This window comes from Ochotona princeps, chromosome 11 (genome assembly GCF_030435755.1).
Source record: "Ochotona princeps isolate mOchPri1 chromosome 11, mOchPri1.hap1, whole genome shotgun sequence".
NCBI lineage: Eukaryota > Metazoa > Chordata > Mammalia > Lagomorpha > Ochotonidae > Ochotona > Ochotona princeps.
In genome coordinates this window covers 30,807,296-30,815,101 of record NC_080842.1, presented here as the reverse complement: position 1 = coordinate 30,815,101, position 7,806 = coordinate 30,807,296, and the positions used below count along the sequence as shown (strand labels likewise).

Sequence of the window (7,806 nt, the reverse complement as noted above, 5' to 3'; positions counted from 1 at the left end):
AGGCCCTGTACTTGTGGAATACCCAGAAGAAGCTCCTGTATTCTGGATTCAGATTAGCTCAGCTTTGGCCATTGCAGTCATTTGGGGAATATACCAGCAGATGGAAGACCTTTCTCTTTCTCTGTCTCTCTTCCTTGCTGTAAATCTGTTTTTCAAATAGCAATGAATAAAATATTTTAAATAGCTTAAATCTTGAAAATTTAGAGTAAATATTATTATGCCGGAACATTATATTAATTTGGGGAAATAGATCAGGGTGGGAAATGCCAGAAAAGGCAAGCTCAGAAATTTTAAATGCGTGTGCTTACCCTAAGTTCTCAGATTAAATTTTCCATTCATAGAGAATTGTCCTCAAAGTTTTCTGGGAATAACTTTGGACCGACAAGCTTGTGATGAATAATTCTGAATTTTTTCATGTCTTTGGACATGAAGCAGCATGAGTTTATCTAGGCTCCAGCACCTTAAAGATGGCATACCAATGCCATGTTCTTTCACAGAGAAATGATTTTCCTCCCTCAACTTCCTCTGCCATTGGCTTTAATATATTAGCATTCTACTGTTTGGAAATCTTCCAATTTTTCCACTTGACACATTTGTAAAGGCATGGCTGTCACCCTTAAGGTAACATAGTTGAGGGGTTTGTGGCCAGAGACAGCTTTAAATTTTGTTGTTATTATTATTGTTGCTACTACTACTAATACTAATACTACTGCTACTACTACTGCTGCCATTATTATCATTATGGCCAATTGCAGAATGACAGGAGTTTCATGGCAGCCATAGGCCACCTGCATGTCAGCTGGGTGATTTGCTCATGCACCATATTTCCAGAAATCACCTGTAAATGTTCTTGATCCATAGGACGTCTCTCAGCAGGCATCTTGGTCTATCTTGTTTGGCATGAACAAGCTCTGCTGTAGCCATAATTTCATTTACTGGTATGTGACCCTTGAAATGCTCTTTGTGTTCTTTGCAATCAGAATTTTGTGGGCCTGAAACTGAACATTGTTTTCTGTGATTTATAACAGCATGTGAGGAAGATTAGATCTCTCACATAATTATTCAGTTTTTGGCAGATTCTTGAGCTGGATTTTAAGTGATTAAAAGGAAAAAAAGATTTTTTGAGCAAAATATTGCTTCACATACTAATTTTTAAGCATGTTTGCACTCAGGATGATTAAAATGTGTGTGAATATAGCAAAGTTGTCATTATGTCTAAGGTATTGGGAAACTTCCAAGTTTATTTGTTTGCCTTTTGAAGGAGACGTTTCCAACAGTTTGTAATTTGTTTCCTTGCCACATAAAGTGAACCCTAATACCAAATCTAAGTGCTTTCTAGTATGATTACTTTACTACTAAAAATCAATTCATGCCTTTTAGTGCTTGAAAATCTGCCTTCCTCAGAATGGCTATTAGTTCTTTTGGGAACTCCAAAAAATGTTCTTTTTTTTTTTTTAAAGATTTATTCATTTTTATTACAGCCAGATATACACAGAGGAGGAGAGACAGAGAGGAAGATCTTCCATCCGATGTTTCACTCCCCAAGTGAGCCGCAACGGGCCGATACGCGCCGATTCGAAGCCGGGAACCTGGAACCTCTTCTGGGTCTCCCATGCAGGTGCAGGGTCCCAATGCATTGGGCCGTCCTCAACTGCTTTTCCAGGCCACAAGCAGGGAGCCGGATGGGAAGTGGAGCTGTTGGGATTAGAACCGGCGCCCATATGGGATCCCGGGGCTTTCAAGGCGAGGACTTCAGCTGCTAGGCCACGCCGCAGGGCCCCCCAAAATGTTCTTAATGTAAGGAGATCACAAGTAACTTTTATTTTCCTGGTTTCCACACTGAATTTTTAGCATAACCCTTGAGGTAAGTTTAATTGGTATCTTCATGAAAGTGATTAGAACAGTCACAAAGATGAAATCATCAGCATTTTAACTTCAGAATAACTGCCTCTAGCCATTGACTTCCCATTCTCTATATTCCAAACTGGGAACAAATTTATTCAAAACTCCGTAGCATGAGCAGTCATAGCAAATTGTGTAAGGCACCTAGTAGGATGCCTACTGTATAGTAGCACTTGATTTTTTTTTAGGAGTAGTTATAAATTATCTAGTCGAGATAAAAGTTACTGAATTTGGCATTTTTCCATATTGCTTAAAATGCAAGAGCTGGTTGAATTTCTAACATATTAGACCTTGCAAAGCCAACAAAACTCTGACTCTAGAAACCCTTTAACTCAGAGTGAATACCAGCAGTATAATACCTTATTTTTCTTTATCTAATGAGTGTATGATGTCAACATGGTTGTATCTTTTTTTGAATAATCTTCAGTAATTTGCATGTCATCCTTGTGCAGGGACATGCTAATCTTCTCTGTATTGTTCCAATTTTAGTATAAGTGCTGCCGAAGCGAGCACTGTATCTTTTTTTGAGTAATCTTTTGCATAGGGTATAACTTTGTTTCCAAGAACGAAGGTTTGGTAGTCAAGAATACTTTTCCTCTGAAATTGGCTGTGAACATGATGATCTAAGCCATGTCTATTCTTTCCATTTCTTATCTTAGAGCATTTTGTCTCTAGTGTGCTAAAAAGTACTGTACGGTGTATGTAATTGAGGCTAAGAAACACTTTGGTTCTTTGAAAATTCTGACAGACAGAAGTGTTGAGACGTTCTTTCCTGTTTGCTTCTCAAGAGACGGGCAATAGCAACTCAGGTTGGGGGAGAGCAGTAAAACATGTTGGTCAAGAATAGTTTGACTTTCTGAGATCTGTGGACACCTGTAGAGAAGATCTGTATAAATCTCATATTATTGATTTGGCTCTCAAAATCTCAAAAACGGAGATGGACTCACAGGCTCAGTTTTCCTATCATAGTGCCTAGGGAAGGAAGAATTCCTCCAGGTATCTCTGTGGAAGACAGCTTCTTCCCTAACAACAATGCACTGTGGAATTTTTGTAAAGCCTGACTCTCCAATCAATCAGATTCAGTAGGCAATCTGAAAGGCAATCTGAAAGAGAGAGCAATCATTTGGAAGCTTGAATTATTTGGCTGCAAGGTCAAAGACAAAAATTGCTCAAGGTCCATAACAAAATTACTAAAAGTGAAAATTTTTTGAAAAAAGAAAACACATGAAGAATAGATTTTAGAAGTTATATGTGCAACTTATAGAAATTATAGACAAAAATTAAGCAAAGGTCAGAGACAACGAATATGAAGTAATGGTGTATTAAACATCTATTGCTGTAAAACGAATTATTCAAAAAGTAAGACGCTTAATACATTATATCATTTTGTAGTTTTTGTTTTAATGGTGATGCATCCTGTAAGACTTAGGATGTCTTATGAGAATGCAGCCAAACTATTGGCCAAGGCTGAAGTTTCTGAATTTGACTGTCATGGAATAGTCTAGTTTCAAGCTACCTCGAGTGACAGTTGCTATAAAGCTTCAAGCTTTTACCCTATGGGTTTCTTTAAGAACAACTCTCAGAATGACTTTTCCCAGAGCAAGTGATATAAGAGGTAATGAATTAAACTGAGTAAGCAAGAGTGCTCAAGACAGAGGCCAAAGTCTCCTAACCTCTTCCCAGGTGTGCCATACAATCACTGATGCAGTGTGTTGCAATGCACCAACATGGCAACAATGTTGGAGACTCTAAAAAGTGTGAGTAGCAGCAGCTGGATATCACCAGGAGCCACAGTAGAGAATGGCTAAAATGGTATTACTGAAGATGTATCTCTAGATTTGAAGTATGACATACATTTGATATATGAAGAGGCTCAAGCATTCCAGTTTAGACGCCTCAGTGGCAGCATGATGGACTTCTGAAAATTCATGAAAGACACTCATTGTTAGACTGGAGGGAGGAATGGAGGTGAGGGGAGAGAGTTTTTGGGAGTGGGAAGGGAGACCCCCAGTGCCTATTAAACTATATCATAAATTAATTTTTAAAAATAAATATTCTACGTAAAAGTCTTACAGGCTAAATATTAAAACCAAATAAGCTTTAAATTTCCTTGTCACTACAAAGTAGAATATTTATTTTATTTTAAAGATTTATTTATTTTTATTTGAAAGGCAGATTTACGGAGAGAAGGAGAGACAAAGAAAAATCTTCCATCTGCTGGCTTACTCCCCAAATGGCTACAATAGCCAGAACTGAGCTGATCTGAAGCCTGGAGCCAGAAGCTTCCTTTAGTTCTTCAACATGTGTTTTTAACCCCAAGGCTTTGGGCCATCTTCCACTGCTTTCCCAGTCCATAAGCAGGAAGCTGGATTCAAAGTGGAGCAGCTGTGCATGAGCTGGCACCCATGTGGGATGCTTGCATTAGCAGGCAGATCAGCCAGTTGAGCCATTGCTCCAGTCCCAGCAAAGAAAAATATTTCAAACTAGGTATAAAGTTTAGCTTTGTAAGATTGTAAGGCAGTGGTCAGTGGGATGGTATAATGAATCAAAATATGGCAAGTCAAGCATTTAGCAAATGTACCTAAATAAAATATAAATGAGAGTCTAAAACAGATATCATTAATTTACCTCAAGAGAAAAGCAGATATTAATCATAATCAAATCAACTGTTGCATAGAGTTCAAGATACAGAAAGATAAGACAGGGAAGTAAATTAGCATAATCATGTCCCATGCAAATTCATGAGAATAATAAAAACTTCAGAAAGTTTGTGAAAGATAGAATTAAGAGACTTGTATTTTGGTGCAAAAAGCTAAAATCCTTTTATGCTTTTTTTTCAAAATATTTCCACTAACATTTTAAAAATACTTTCTATTAACATTTTGAAAATGCTTCATACAGAATCCAAATAACAAATAGATCTCTTAAAAAGGCAAGAGTTACCGAGCTGCACATGATTAACCTGACAAATAGCCCCCAAATTTCTGTGGCTTTCTGCAACAAAAACTTCTCACTTGTTTGTAGTAATCCTCTTTACTTTGGGCAACTCTCCCAGGCAGCTGACCTTCATGAAGTCTCTCAAATTTCAACCCACTTAAATTTTGTGGTTCTACTATCTGAAGACAAATGCCTCTAGTTGATTTTAAGGGTACGGGGGCAAGCGGGAAAAGAGAAGAAAAGATAGAATTGCACAAAGGCATTTCACTGCTGCCTAGGCCCAAAAGTTACCCTACATGACTTCTTACATTTCAGGCGCCAACATCTGTTACATGGCCTCAGTGGAGTGCAAGCGCGTCAAAAACAGGAAATAAAGGAACCTTCGTATTACTAGGAACTAAGTTGTCTACAGCACTATAACATAATCTTAGCAAGCACAGAGGTAACTGAAAGGTATGTGAATTAGAGAAAGCCTATGCTATCAGTGAGGAAGAAAATGAAAGGTCAGAGAGGACAGAAATGAGGTTAGTGTAAAATTGTCATCTAATTCAACTAGGGAGAATTGTGGCTCTTATTAAAGAAAATGTTCTTTATCATGGCTTTATATAATAGAATCTCTGCATGAGTGAATGCAAAATGAAATTAGCAATGAATGGAATGGACATTTGTTATGAATTTTGTAGATCATATCACAGATTTAGGAGAGAAAAAATAATCTAAAATTAATAACAAATAAAACTCAAAATAAAATCATCATTCTAGAATATTAAAGATGAACAAATTAAACCCCGTAGAAGAAAAAATTTGCATGTTGCTTTTTAAAACATGCTTAAAATAAATATATTAAAAAACAGAGACTATTGCAAACTAAATTAAAAAAAGAGATATCAACACCAAAGAATGTAGACATTAAGATTAAAAGTATTGGTTGCAGGGAAAAGGGAACCCTACTCCACTGCTGGTGGGGCTGCAGGCTGGTACAGCCTCTATGGAAATCAGTATGGAGAACATTCAAACAACTCAAAATCAACATACCGTATGATCCAGCAATAGTACTCCTAGGAATATATCCAGAACACTTGTTTTATGAGAAACCAACATGCACTCCTATGTTCATAGCAGCACAATCAGTAATTGCAAAAACAGGGAAGCAGCCAAAATGCCCATCAGCAGAGGATTGGATAAGAAAGTTATGGTTCATCTACTCCATGGAATACTACTCAGCTATTAAAAAAAACAAAATGCAGTTCTTTGTGGCCAAATGGGCCAAACTGGAAACCATAATGCTAAGGGAAATGAGCCAATCCCAAAAGGTTAAATACCACATATTTGCCTTAATTTAAGATAATATGATATTATGTATAACATGTTATGTTATGTATGTTATATGTTGTGTATAAACTAAAATTGAAATGTCAATGAGGTGGTCACAGAAGGTGGTTAAGAACTCGTATTTACTTTTAACATATTGGTTACTCATTACTATGTCAATTAATTCCATAATGATGTAAATTTTTGCTGATGGTATGTTGGAGCTTTCAATTGACTGGGATGATACTCTGCTGGCTCTGTCTTCAGACCAGAAAGGGTATACCTAAGAAGCCGTTGAATTTGACTGGACAATAAGATGCTGGACTCTATGTTTGGTATATGCTTGCAATGGGGGAATCTCAACTGAACTTGAGCTGTGGTTATGCAACAAGGTAGAGGAATCCACCATGGTGGGAGGGTTTGGGGAGTGTTGGGGAGAATCCAAGTACCTATGAAACTGTGTCACATAATACAATGTAATTAATGAATTAAAAATAATAATAAAAAAAGATTAAAAAGTATTGAATAAAGGAAGAATACTACAAACCATTTTCACTCAAGTTTGTCTTAAAATACAATATTCTAGCGAGCAATGATATACACTTAATAATTAAGCAAGTAGTTAAAATTGTATCAATTCTCTCTGTGTGCTGATCATGTAGCGAGATTAATCTAGTAACACTTTTTAAATTTTAAATGAATTTTGAGAATCTGATAATAAATAGACTGGCATTCTGGTGGCACATTTTTAAGCTTGTGTTTGGATATAGTATTTCCAATATTTCAATGGCAGATTCCTTATGACTAATATTTTAACTTACATAATAATAAAAATATAATGAATTTCTTAGTATTTCTGATTGTGTTGCTTTTGAATTGTGGCTTAAACCAATTCATCAATCCAAAGACAAAGGCCTTATAAATCAACATGAAATAAGACCTTCCTAAGTAAGCATAGCACTGATTGTCTTTTCAGTAGTTCAGTTTTTTCATACTGTTGCTACAGCCTGGGCTGAAATCCCATTGTGACCATTTAGTTTATAATTGAGTCAGACTTTGTGTTACACATAATAGTTCTATCGTGCATGGATTGAAAACAGGAAACATTTAAATGAAACCCATTCCTTTAGTTTGAGGCAGCTAAGATTTTCTTCTCTGATATTATCACAAAAGCTAACTTCTTGAGTTTAATTGGCTATGAAGAAAACATTTCAGAGAATATGAAATTACATGGAAATGTCTCTTTTAATATAAGTACAACTATGTGGTATAAAGGTTCATGAGTTTGTGAAGGACTCAGAGCTATTATGTTTTAAGAAAGACGAGGTCAACAGGCTATAGAAAGGAAAGGCCAAAATTAGGTCAAAATTAAGATTTAGCAATCTGGCAATGGCTGTGAAGGGAAGGATCAGATTCAAAAGGAGAAAGGTGCTGTCTGAAGTACTGAAACTCTGTTTCATTTCTGATAAACTTGTGTCCAGAGTAGTAATCATGTTTCTTTGATGTAAGAGTGTAATTACTGAGCGGATTTAAATAACCTAAATGGGGTGGATAAATGAATCTTGGAATATTTTAGTCTAAGAGACACGAATTAAAATTTTGGTTAGAGATTAGAAATTGTATTTAAAATCAAGCTTGATAGTTGAACACAACTTG

The 7,806-nt window shown here is 36.2% G+C and overlaps 1 non-coding gene across 1 annotated transcript; it reads right to left on the bottom strand.

Moving 5' to 3' along the window:
- Positions 1-2,309: 2,309 nt before the first annotated feature.
- Positions 2,310-2,415, bottom strand: LOC118760036 (U6 spliceosomal RNA). Its single transcript, XR_004996533.1, has one exon. It is a non-coding gene; the product is annotated as a U6 spliceosomal RNA (small nuclear RNA).
- Positions 2,416-7,806: the final 5,391 nt, after the last annotated feature.